This window comes from Telopea speciosissima, unplaced genomic scaffold (assembly GCF_018873765.1).
Source record: "Telopea speciosissima isolate NSW1024214 ecotype Mountain lineage unplaced genomic scaffold, Tspe_v1 Tspe_v1.0028, whole genome shotgun sequence".
In the NCBI taxonomy this organism is placed as follows: Eukaryota; Viridiplantae; Streptophyta; class Magnoliopsida; order Proteales; family Proteaceae; genus Telopea; species Telopea speciosissima.
This window is the reverse complement of record NW_025317364.1, coordinates 203,821-217,578: the sequence shown is the minus strand read 5'-3', so window position 1 is coordinate 217,578 and position 13,758 is coordinate 203,821. Positions and strand designations below refer to the sequence as shown.

General features: G+C 39.3%; 1 long non-coding RNA gene across 1 annotated transcript; it reads right to left on the bottom strand.

Moving 5' to 3' along the window:
- Positions 1-5,441: 5,441 nt before the first annotated feature.
- Positions 5,442-12,323, bottom strand: LOC122647342. The gene is made up of 3 exons (XR_006330852.1): positions 12,313-12,323; positions 11,087-11,091; positions 5,442-5,541 (listed from the first exon to the last, which is right to left on the bottom strand). It is a non-coding gene; the product is annotated as an uncharacterized LOC122647342 (long non-coding RNA).
- Positions 12,324-13,758: the final 1,435 nt, after the last annotated feature.

Genomic DNA, 13,758 nt, shown 5'->3' with positions numbered 1-13,758 from the left:
TTTACTACATTTCTCTTGGCAGTCTCAATTTATCTATCATTAACTTAATAACAATGCCATAAGGACATATTTACTATTCTCCTATTTATCCAAATTGTCCTGATTCATTTCATGATACCATAGTATTGAAATCAGCTACATATTTGATAATATAAAAAAAAATCCATATTCATACAAAATCAAGACTATAGCAAAGGAATGCTAGTCTATATATTGATTGCATCTATACATATCTCATATTTTGGGTAAACATCAAAAACCGTAATTTGTATATTGATTGCATCTAAATATATCCAATGTTTTAGGTAAACATTTAAAACTTAATTTACATGTTGATTACATTTGTATATATCTCATGTTTTAGGTAAACATTTAAATCCCTAGTTTACATATCAATAGCAGTATACATTACATCACAGACATTTCCACATTTTCTTAACCATACCCATCAGAGTGTCAATTATTCCACCTGACCCCTTAAGTGTGTCAACTATTCATCAGATCCTTCAGTGTTTCAATTATTCATGGGACCCAGCAGTGTGTTATCCTCTTGACCCATCAATGTGTCATCCTCATCTGATCCATCGGTGTGTCATTTATTCACCGAACCAAGTAGTGTGCTACCCTCTTGACCCATCAATGTGTCATAATTCTAACCGATCAGTGTGTCATTCACACCCATCATTGTGTCATTCTAATCTAACCCATCAGTGTGTTAATTATTTACAAGACCCATCAATGTGCCAATTATTCCACCAAACCCATCAGTGTGTGTCATCCTCATTTGACCCAGCAGTGTCAGCCTATTATAAACCCAATAGAGTGTCAATATTATACTTGACCCAGTAGAGTGTCACCCCTATCACTTTGACCCAATAGAATGTTAATCCCATAACCTAACCTAGTAAAGTGTCAACTTATAACTTGACTCAATAGATTATCAACTCATAATGTGACCTAATAAAGTGTCAACCTACGTTCTTGACCCCGTAGAGTGTTAATCCTTGAGGTTGACCTAGTATATTGTCAACTCATTTCTAACCCAGTAGAGTGTAAATCCTTGAACTTGAACCAATAGAATGTCAACCCATATTAGACCCATCAGTGTATCATCCTCATTTGATCCATCACCGTGTCAATTATTCACTAGACCTAGTATTTTGTCACCAAAATTTGACTCGATAGAGTGTCAACCTTAAACATGACCCGATAGAGAGACAATCCTTGAACTTGACCTAATAGGGTGTTGTTCAACCTAGAGGGTTCGAAGTACATAATATGATTTAAATATGAAAACCTTGTATCATGTGTGTTTGGGTGTTCTAACATAATTGTTTATGTGCTAAGAGAATGATAAAACCCAAGTACTTGATGTGGAACCACTAATAGAATAAATGACATGTCGATTGGAGAAGAATTGTTGTTGATAGACATCCGTGAGGGGAAAGATTCAAGAACTTCAAAGCTATATCAAGATTGAAGAATCTTTCAACATTAGGATTTGATTACATTTTTTAGGGCTGCAACAGGGTCGGGTTAGGCCGAGCTTTTTAAAATCCCAGCCTAACCCCTGAGTTCCCTTTGCTGGGCCCAGACCCTATCTCTGGGCCCAAAAAATCCAACCCAGACCCACCCTCAGGGTCGAGCCAGGCTGACCCTGATTGGCCTGCTCACGAGGAGGGGGAAGGGAGAAATGCATGAGCTGGGCTAGGCCGGGGAGAAAAGTATTAATTTTACATAAAATAAAACTATAATAAATATATTATATTACTTATTATCTTCATATATAATATATCATATAACAAAATATGTGTGACGTTTATAGTTTATAATATATATATATATATATATATATATATTAGTATAATTTAAAACAGGGTCGGGGCTAGGTCGGGCTGGGATCAGTCCGAGACCTTAACCCTGGCTGACCCATCCTCAGGGCCAAGGTATCTCAGCCTGGATCTTGTTCGACCTCAGGGCGAGTTGGGGCCGACAGGACCAAACTTGCACCCCTAACATTTTTATTTATTATAATCCTAATGTAAGATACAGAGGATGAAAAAGCCCAAGTAGACGTCGCTAAAAACACCTAAATGAATAGACCCAAGAAACTATGAAGTTTGACTTAGAAAATGTCTGAGATTACTTTTCATGTACTTTTGTGAATCAGTGGCAGACATCCGTGCTTAAAGATAAAATAAAAAGTCAAACTAAGTTCTTTCGGATGGACAACCATGCTTTATGTTAAGTGTTCGCGGATGGTCCGGCAGACTTCCATGATATATCTTCCGTCCTAAGAGAGACTAAGGTTTTGGAGTCCCTGTTCCACGGACTTCTATGGAGATCGCATCGACTTCCATGTGGTGAGAATTTAATGTTCTGCGGTAGTGATGTTTAAATTCTTTCAACTCATTTAATGCATCATTTGGAGTTTAATAAACTGTTTCCGAACTCTAACAACTTCATTGATATTAAGGACCTTCAACAACTACCTTATCTTGGTAAACTAAGTTGATTTTTGGGAGATCAAAATGGTTTGTGTTGACCTTTGAAGGTTTCACATGATTATGTATTTTGGATATGAAAAACTTGTATAATGTGTATCTAAGTGTTCTAACATGTTTGCTAATGTGCTAAGATATTGATGAAACTCAAGTTCTTGAGGTGGAACCATTGGTGGAAGAAATGATAAGTTAATTGAAGAAGATCCGTTGATGGAGGACTTCAAAGAAGAAGTTACGGACATTTGTGAAGTTAAAGATTGATCAAGCTTTGAATAACAAATTGAAAAATGCATCAAGATGAAAGTGGATCAAATTGGAGACATGATTTTCTCTTTATTTGTATATTTATGTAATTCTTATGTTGATGACCACAAGATGAGAAAGCCCAAGTACAATCAACTAAAGACCTAAATGTACACACTTAAGAAATTAGGAGGTTTGACTTAGAAAACAAAAGGACTTTACTATTCACGAACTTTCGTGAATAGTGATGGTCATCCATGCTTACAATGGAAAATTAAGTCAAAAACTAAGACCTTTTGGACGGACAATTGTGCCTTATATTAAGTGTATGCAGATAGTCTTGACAGATTTCTGTGACTTGCTTCCGTCCTGACAAAGACCATGGTTTCTAAGCCCTTGTTTCCAGTTCCATTGAGGTCGTGCGGACTTCCGTGGATGTATTGTTCTCTACAACAAATGTTGTGCTTGCGGATGTGTTCTGTAACTGATTGAAGAAATCCTTGATCTTTGTGATCCGGTAGACATGTTTGGCCTATGTGGTTGGGATAAGAAATATTCCTTAATAAGTGTTGTTCGGGTGCTCGATTTGAAGGATTATGATTGAGAGGTGTTAGATTGATTCCTGCCATATGGAAAGGGATCCTTGATAGTGGAAATCCTTGGCTTGTGTGGCTTACGTTGTGGACGTAGGATTGGTGAATCCAAGCCACTCCAAAATCGATTGTATCTCTCATTGTCTCTATCTTTTAATCTTGTATTTATTTTTAGGGTAATCTTCCGTAGTACAATGAAGAGTGAAATGAATTGTTTCACTAGGACTTTTTTGTCCATATATTTTAGTCAGGTTATTCAATATGTTGGGGGTAAATATAGGAATTTCACAAACTGCGGATAGTGTACCAAATCCCTACATGGACTCTCCCTCTCCCTCTTCCACTTCCCCTCTCTGTTTCACCTTGCCCGCCATACCCTCTGCCTTTCCCTCTGCCTCTCCGGCTCCGGTCAGCTTCAACTTCCTCTCTCCCATCCCCTCGCTTTCTGGCTTCTGCTCTCCCCCCCCCCCCCCCCCTTGCCCATCCTACCCTGTTGCTGACCTTGGTTTTGGTGATGGATGAAGCTTGACTCCATAATCGATTTCTTACCCATTTGAGTTGTTTAAATCAGTTAATTTACAGAGTTTTTTCCCCCTTGGGAAGATCCGAATCAGTGGCATGAATCTCTCAAGCATTGCCGTATGGCTTGCTCTGCATCAGAACCTCTAGTAGGGTTCTCCACCATCCAGATGGCACTATGATGCTCATGCCCGACCAGCTATAATGGCTGACTTTTCCATATTAAATCTCCACTCAATGGTGTTTCTCCCTACAGAACTCCATACCATTACATCCCATCCGCCGCATGTATCATTCTTAAAAAAAAACAGAGAAGGATATAAAAAAAAAAAAGAAAATAACATCCCCTCCCCTCTAAGATTCTTTAATATCAATTCAATATCTAAGTTTTGAAAAATGATAATGCCCTCCCTATTTTTTAAATATTTTATCAATCGTACTTTAATCATTAAAAAACGTCATATAGCATGTATAAAATTTTTAAAATTCTAAAATACCCTTAATATAATTATATTTCAATTTTGCCCTCCCCTACTTTCCCTTGTGCCCTCCTCTTCTCCCATTTCCTCTTCTTCTTCTTCCGCCAACACCACCATCATCGCCACCTCTGCCGCCTCCGATCCTCTTCCACCGTCATCACCATCGCAAGCACGACCACCATTGCTTAGGAGTTTCTATTCTGACTCTCCTCTCCCTATCCATTTCCTTCTCCGTCTCCAACAGCCCTCCCCCTCCTCTGCTCAGACTCTCCCTCTCCCTTCGGGCCTTCCCCGACTTCTGTGGTTCCAGCTCCTCCTCCCTCTACCCCTCTGTAATTTCCGGATCTAACCCCAATCTCCATCACTTGATTTCTGCAGATTCTTCGCAGAAACGAGAAAGACAGTTTGATTGCTTTGCTAAATGCTTCCCTCTATCCCTCAAATGCATCTGCTTGCTGAGTGCTTCCTAAACCATAACTGTCAAGTTTCCCTTCACAAAAACCACAATTATCAAATTCAATCGGACCATTTTCTTCTTCATTTTCCCTCTCTTCCAGACTCTAATCGTAAGCCTCAATCATTTCTTTCCCTTTCCTATTCAGTTCGATTTTGCTTTCTTTTCTTAAATAAACGAAAGAAGAAGAGAAGAATCTATCGAAACTAAAGATCAGGCATATTCCTCGGTACAGCAGCACCATTAACCACAGAAGAGCTCCCCGGGGTCTTTGATTGCAATGGAAATGATCTCCAAACGATAATTTCGGACAAAAAACCTGTCACACAGCTCCAGCGGCTCGATTCCTTCAATTTCAGGTCAAGCAACACCAAACGCAGAGTTCTGCAAGTTCCAGTTCGGCAGGTTTCCACGGAACAAAACCCTAGCACAGCAGCCAAAATAATGAAAGATTGGGACCCTAGGGAAACAGAAGAACAAGACCAGATGAGCAAATTAGAGCCAGCATTAATGTATCTCAGAAACTGAGTAGATCGGTTGAGAGATTGCATTCATATTAGATGCATTGAAACAATGAATGATGAGAGAGATGACAGACGGTAAAAAAACAAAGCTCTTTTCTTTCTCTCCACTTTTTTTTTTCTTTTCTGATTTAGGTATTCTGAGTGGAATTGAAGGAGGTTTTGTTGTTAAACATCGGAACCACTACGATTTTTCATGACCGTCATTCAAAACCATGCTAATAAAACCTTTTTTTCACCGTTTGTGCTCAAATTTTCTGTAAAGTGAGGTCCAAACCCATCGAAAATGAAGAAATTGCTCTGGAAGTCCAATTCCTGAGCCAAATCTTAACCAACTAATGATTATATCCTTCAGCTCATCAAAAGTGAAGAAATTGTTCCTAAAGTCTAATTCGGAAGCCAAATCTTAACCAGCTAATGATAATATCCTTCAATCATTCATCCACTTTTTAGAGTTCTGAACTTTTAAAGATTTGGTTGCGATGACGACGGTGGGTTCAATCGACTCAAATCCTTTGCAATTTCACTTTATATCAGGCAATCTCCAGTACTCTCTCTCTGAGATGCATCAAAAAAAGTGAGGGAAAAAGAAGAAACCCTATTGTATATACTAAGTTGCCATTGCCCTACCTGATCCATTCTAAAGTCTCTGCTGGTGGCCACTGCAAGCGAATCACTAATGTTCCTTTGTCTCTCCATCATTCAGAAGAAGGTTTCGCTAGATGGATAGCACCAAATCGGCAGCAGAATCAAACCCAGAAGTCTGATTGAAGTTCCCATAATACCCTTAAGGGTAAAACCCCAAACACCATTCTCTCTTCATGGACATCGTGAGGGCGGCGTTGGTGGATACAGCCGTGGTGGTGACCATGGCCACTGGAAGATGGCCACTGAAAGATGAGGAAAGAAGGAGAAAAAAAGAGAGAATTGAGGTTTGAGACAAGGGTAATATTGTCTTTTCATATACTATTTTAACAGAGTTAGTCGCTTGGGGTAAGGTTGATAGAATATATAAAAAGTAAAGGAAGATATTATCATTTTTTCAAAATTTGGGTATTGGATTGACATTACGGAAACTTAGCTTTAAGAAAACTTAGAGGGGAGGGGGATGATAATTCCCCAAAAAAAAACAAAAGGGAACAAAAGCGGGCAGGGGCGACCTGGAATCTGCAGATATAGTACCCATCTCTCAAGCGGGAAGGTGATGTGAAGAGGGGAGAAGGGGAAACGGAAAGGGGAGAAGGGGAACCGGAGAGGAAGTGGGATGGATTTTATAGGAATTCAGGATGTGGGTTGTTTCATCTGCCTCCTTTGTTTGGATTAGAGAATGAACCCAGTGACACCGGCAGACATCAGCTGCAAATCTAATGCGTAGATGTGAAGTCTGTGGTGCCCAAGAGGAAGAGGACAGCAGCATTGGAGATGCCAGAGATCATCATTTTGGGGGATGCTATTCTGGGTTTGGGAATAGGAGATGGTGGGGGAACCAGAGTGGAGAGAGAGAGAGAGAGAGAGAGAGAGAGAGTAGAGCAGGGGAGGGGCGCCGGAGAGGGAGAGGGAGAGCTACAGGGGGCAGGGATTTACTACAGTGATTTATTAAAATTAATTGGCAAAACTATTCTGTCATTTTAACTTAACAAAAAATAACTTACAGGGGAAAATAAAAAATAGTGAAGCGAATTGCATCACTATCTATAGTGACAAATAGTAGGACCCTTTTTTTATTACACTGTTATTTTAATTATTTGTTATATATTGCAAGAAAGTGTTAGAAAGCGTTGTCACCCAATTCACCCCTCTTGGGTGTTGTTGTAGGTACAACGACGCGCTGATCAGGGGACACCTTACAGGTGCCCTCACTAGGACTAACCGGAGGTTGATATCCCTTTTAGTAACTTAATGGTTGATGGTGTGGAGGTTGACAGTGGCGTGACGTCATGTCTCTCTGGGGGTGCGGAGGCACAATTTAAAATAAAAGGAAGGGAGTAGCCACCTAGGTTGCATGGGCCTAGAACACTAAAGGAGTAGCCCAAATCCTAGTAAAAGAAAAGGGTTACAATTGATTCCATATGATCTGGCCAAAGTATGGGTAAGAGATCAAGTTACAGAAATGGGAAAGTTTTACACACCCCAAGTACTCCGCCCCCATGAGGCTAGATGTTGGGATTGAAAGATTCTCTCAAAGTAAGTATCATATAAAAAATATATATAATCTATGATTAGAATACCATGCATCATAAGGAATACACTATATAAAACACATGGAAACAGGTTTTAACAACCTAAACTGATATGGGGTCAAAGTAATTGCATAGTCATATTTGAACATCACCATCAATTAAAATATGATTAAATACGTTAGCAAAATGCATATAGGATATTCCAAATATCTAAAATGCAAGCAAGCATAAAATGGTAACAATTACCAAAATACCCTTGGAGGGTAAAAGGGCAAAAAATGCCAATATACTCATATTTGAACATCACTACTGATTAAAACATGACAAAATACATTAACTATATGCATTAGAGATATTACAAATATCTAGAAATGTAGACTATCATAAAACGACAAAATTATCAAAATGCCTCTAAAGGGCATAAATGTAGAAAATGCAAATAAAGTCATATTTAAACATCACCATTGATTAAAACATAACTAAATTCATTAACATCTTTTTTTTTTTTTTTGTGGTAAATACTAAATACATTAACATCATGGGTGTGAGATATTATAAATATCTAGAAATGCAAACTAGCATAAAATGACCCCTAAATAGCAAAAATGCAAAAAATGCATAGAAATGATGTATGCCTAAAAACATTTTTATTATTGTTAAAATATGTGGTATAAGTGGTAGGAGTCACACCAAAACAAATTTTGTTCGTAAAATGACCAAAATGCCCCTAAGGGCATAATGGTAAAAAGTGGGGGTGAAATAGGGCCAGGTTGTGCGGGTTTTTTAAAATCCTAGCCCAACCCTAAGCCCTCTTAGGTCAACCCAAGCCCAACCCGGCCCTAGATCGGGCTGAGACATCTTTGCCCAGGCGCAACCCTATCGGCCTCAACCCAGCCCGACCCGGCCTTGATTGCCCCTGATCGGGCCAAGCTAGGCCGATTTGGTCCTGATTGACCCTGATTTTTACTAGCGCCTAGTTGGTCTTGGCTTGCCCTACTTTTTTGCATTTATATCGTCCTATGCATTTAAAAAAGGAGACACATGTGATTGGGTATCGATTTGTTTCATACTCGATTGACTATTAGACTTTTCTTTGGGTTAAAAAACTTAGCCCAATCTTAAAATTGTAACTATTTTCATTCAATATATAATTATCCCTTTTTTGGTAAACCAATAGATAATTAGATACTAAACAAAAATTACAAAAATGTAAACAATAATTTGTAAAGCATAACCTAACACAAGACCAGGCTGGGCTGGGCTTGGCTTAGCCTAAGACCTCAACCCTAGCCCAGTCCGACCCTGACCCAAGGCCTGAATATTTCAATCCTAACCCGCCCTCAGGATTGAAAAATCCAACCTAGGCCTTATTCGGGCTCAGGGCGGGCTCGGGCGACAAGGCAAAACTTACACTCCTAGTAAAAAGTGTCAAAACAGACACTCAGGGGTGTTGCAGGGATCAAAAGTAATGTTAATCAACTTAATATGCCTAACATACCAAGTAATATTACTAGAATGAAATTGTGGGCATGTAATTGGTAAATTACCAAATGCCCCCGAAGGGCAAAAAGGCCAAAAATGCAAATAAAGTCATATTTGAATAGCACCACTGATTAAAACATGATTAAATACATTAAAACTATATGCATGGAATTATGTTGTGGGCCTGACAAATGGAGCCGAACGTATTTTTAGAAAGCGATTGTCGTGACGATATGGGGATCCGACAGAGTTTTAGGAAAACGTAACAGCTTAGGGAACGAAAAGCTGAAATTCTAGAATGACCAGAATGTGTAAATAAAGCAATAAGATTCTAATGATGCCATAGTCATTTATTTTTAAAAGCAATAATCACTGATGGTGGGTAGAGCTTCACATCTATTGGTCAAATCGTTACTAAAACAACGTGTACACACATCACTGAAAATCCCAGAAAGCAGTAATGACTGATGGTGGGCAGAGCCTCACATCTATCAATCAGATCATTAGTAAAATAACATGCACACATCACTGAAAATCCAAAAAAAAATAGTAATGACTAATGGTGGGCAGAGCCTCACATCTATCAATCAGATCGTTAGTGAAACAATGCACACACACATCACTAAAATCCCAGAAAGCAGTAATGACTGATGATGGGTAAAGCCTCACATCTATCAGTCAAATCATAAATAAAACAACGTGCACACACATCACTAAAAATCCCAGAAAGCAATAATGACTGATGATGGGTAAAGCCTCACATCTATCAGTGAGATCATTAGTAAAACAATGCACACACATCACTGAAAATCCCAGAAAGCAATAAAGACTGATGGTGGACAGAACCTCACATCTATCGGTTGGTTCGTTACTAAAACAATGCACACACATCACTAAAAATAACAAAAGGTACTAATGACTGATGGTATATGTCCTAAAATGACTAAATATGCCAAATTATGGTGTTGGAAGGTCATTTTGGGCTTGCACTGGATAAATTACCAAAATGGCCTTAGAGGGCAGAAATGACATTTTATGTGTAGTTATGATGCGTGATAGACGTATAAGCATCGAAACATTATAAAACATCTTAACAAACATTAATATGTATAATAACAAGGCTACTTTAATGGCTTACATTATGCCAAATTTGAAAATGAAGTGAGGAGATGAAAATGCCTGGATACGACTTTCAACAAGGGTCGAAAAGGGAAGAACTTTCGTGCAGAAATTTTGGCAGAGCTTCCGCTCTATCAAATGAGGTTTGTTGATAAAATTGGACCAAATCTCGATTTATCAAACGAACTTTTGTTGATGAAATTCAGGCAGAACCTCAATTTATCGGGTGTACTTTTTTTATGGAAATCGGACAGAACCCCGGCTCAGGTGGAGTGGGAAACACTATTTATCTCTCAATTGAAGGATTATACCTCCTAAAAAGGATTAGGTTTAGAAGTGGATCACACACGTACTTCTAAACCAAAATCTGGGTTCCTGTAGATACTTCATTTTGTCTTTCCCCCCGAAAGTTTCTCGTAACAATAATGAGTATCCTCTAAGGCCTAGAGCTGGTGTATTTGTGGATGTAGCATTAGTGTGCACTGCCTGAATCCATTCACCAATCGTCCTTTTCCCTCATTAGAACCCAAATTAGAGCCTCCAAGCCCTCCAAGATCCCCTGGAAAGGCTAGCCCTGACCTAGTCCACTTGGACTCAGCCTGGCCCAGAACAAAACCTGTCCCAAATAACCCAAACCATCCCTGTCGAAAGCAAAACCCAGGTTGACACTCAAAGGCCCTGAGTCGACACCGAGCCCACCTTCCATCGACATCGAGCCATACCCTTTTGACTATCGAACAAAACCTCCCTACTATCTATCCTACCTTGACACTCAGAATTCTTATTTCATCACCCAAACACCAACCCTTCGATGTCGAGTGTTGTTCATCGACAGCCACTCGAAGTCGACTCAAGAAATTTCAATGTCGAATTTGTGCAAATCTAAGAAGCCCAAACTTACCATTTTTTACTCCGATCTCGATTCCTTTTGTGACCAAGCTCGAATTTGGCAACTTGGATCTCAATCTTGGCTCCCTTAGGCCCCAAGAAACCTTCCCTAAGGAAACTAAACACTTGCCCGCACCCGATTGGCCATAAATTTGACTTCACACCCACCGTCGATGCAAAGACCCATCCTTTGGACGATCCGAATTAACCCAAGAATCCATACACGAATTTGGGAGTGCACACACCCCTCTACATCTATAAATACACCCCCTCTTATGTTGACGAGGGTTAGACAAAGTTTCCATTAAGTCCCTAGTCCAATCACCCATTGCTTGGAGCTTACTTGCTCCAATCTTCACTGCTCTATTCAAGAGCTTTGAATCTTTAGCCTTTGTCCCCCTACTTGGCCTTAGCCTATTGCCTTTCCCACCTCTTGAACGCCACTATTTCAACTTGACTTCAAGATCAAAGTCCCAAGACATCCTCTCGGTGATCTCGGCTTGACAACGAAGTGTTGCTTACAAAGAGATAAGAGAAGCCTTACAAGCGGCGATACTTGCTCAACATTTAAATTTCCTGAGTTACAAAAGGGAAAGCTCCACATTTTGTTTTGATCTCCTTCTACCAGGTAGGTCCTTCATTCTTAAACTCTATTTATTTTACGTGGTTTTCGCTTTTCTATTCCGTTTTGCCTCTTCGGAGGAAAGTGATCCCATCTCTCTAGATGGTGATCACGTATTCCTTTGTTTCTGTTATCATTTTTTCTATGATATTTCATATATCATGCATTGCATCTTCTCATGACCCCCATCCCCTGTAGTCTAAGATTCCCTCATGCATACATTTGTATTAATCTTTTCGTATGCCCTGCATGCATGCTTTCATGCTTCACTCTTAACCTCCATGCTTCATCTTGCACATGTATCGAATCACTATCTTCGATTCTATGTATTTATCCCCTCATTATGCTTGGTTACATAGGTCTTTGAGTCCTCTATTCTTTACTTTCCTGTATACTAACCTTTGCCCTGCAGCCGAACCTCCGGGTATGTGTTTCTCTACTTTTCTTATATTTTACTTTCTTACAATTTTCCTTGCATTTTACATTCTCTCCCTAAAGCATGTTCTGACCCTGCCCAATTTTTCCTAGCAATAGAAAGACCGGTAAGTTCGGGCGGACTAAGGTGCCTAATAACTTCCCCGAACCGTAACTTGACCCGTACCCAGACTAATGGACCATTTATCCCCAAAGGTTTTTTCATGAGAGTCATTACATTACAATCTTGGGTCCTAGACCCTTCTCTAGGTGCGATTCCAACATTCAATTCACCTCTCTCTCTCCTCCCCAAAGAGGGATGAGGTGGAGGACACGTGGCGATCTCCCGCCATGTCATTATCCTCACAGTTCCCATCTTTGCGGACATCAGGACATTGAGGGGCTTATCGAGGGATGCCTTTTCGCAAAGTAATGGGACATCGAGGTGTGGGAACAATGTTGATAAAAGTTGAAAAACTAAAAAAAAGAGGGATTTTGAAGTCTCTCTAAATCCTTGAGCTTAAGGATTCAATCTAAAACCAAAGAGAGGGAAGGTATTTATAAGGTAGATTTATTTTTAGACTTTTTTAGATATTTTTTCAGTTTTTTGTTCCCAGATCCAAGGGTGGTTCATGTATCTGTGAAAGGTTCCATGGATCCATGGAACCGCCAAGGGATCCATAGGCCTATTGTGGGCCTTGGATCCATTAATGGATCCCCATTTTGGCCCAGAAATGCCCCTTTTAACTATTTTGGGCATTATTTCGCCCCAAGAATCGGGTTTTGGCATATAATATATTGTTGGAATTGTCTTTCCAAGAACTATCCAATGGTGTAGGTGTTGGTCCAAGTTTTGGTCAAAATATTTTGAAACTTTGCACAAGAGTTAATCCTAATTTGGTGTTGGGAGAATTTCCGACAGTCTTTTTGATCAATGCTTTTGCACCATTGGCTAGCATCAAGCATTTTGCACTTAAAAACATTTTTCTGAAACTTATTAGGGTCATGGTAGGGTAGGTTAGATGGTCGAGTCCTTCTTGAGAGAGATACTTCAATCCATGTCCGATTGTCATTATTGTCAGGGGTGACAAAATTTAGGGTCTATAGATGCCATTTAATCCTACAAGTGGTATCAGAGCAATGCTCCTCATAAAGAAGCTTAACAAGTTCGAGGATGACATCTACTTCAACGAACGCAGAAGGACAGTCTGTGACTCGTCCACTATTCTTCTATGGCACAAATTATAACTATTGGAAGAACAGGATTGCGACATTTTTTTTAGGCTTATGGCAATGACCTTTAGGACATTGTTGAAGAAGGTACTTTATTCCAACTGTTACGGTTGATGGACTTACTAAACCAAATGAGAAAAATCAATTAAAAGTAGTTAAAAAAGTATGCACATTCATAAAGCTAAGAATTCTTTATATTGTGCTTTATGTCCTATTAAGTATAATAGGGTATGTTCTTGTAAGACTACTTAAGATATTTGGAAGACTCTTGAATTCATCCATGAAAGTAATGACCAAGTTAAAGACTCTAAGATCAATATCATGGTACATCAATATGAATTATTTAAAATGGATAACGGTGAATCCATCAAGGACATGTTTACCTGATTTACTTATATAAATGGTTTATATTCTCTTGGGAAAGAAATACCTACCAAAAACCTTGTTAGCAAAGTTCTTAGAAGTCTACCCCCAAGTTGGGATCCTAAGGTCACAACTATTCAAGAA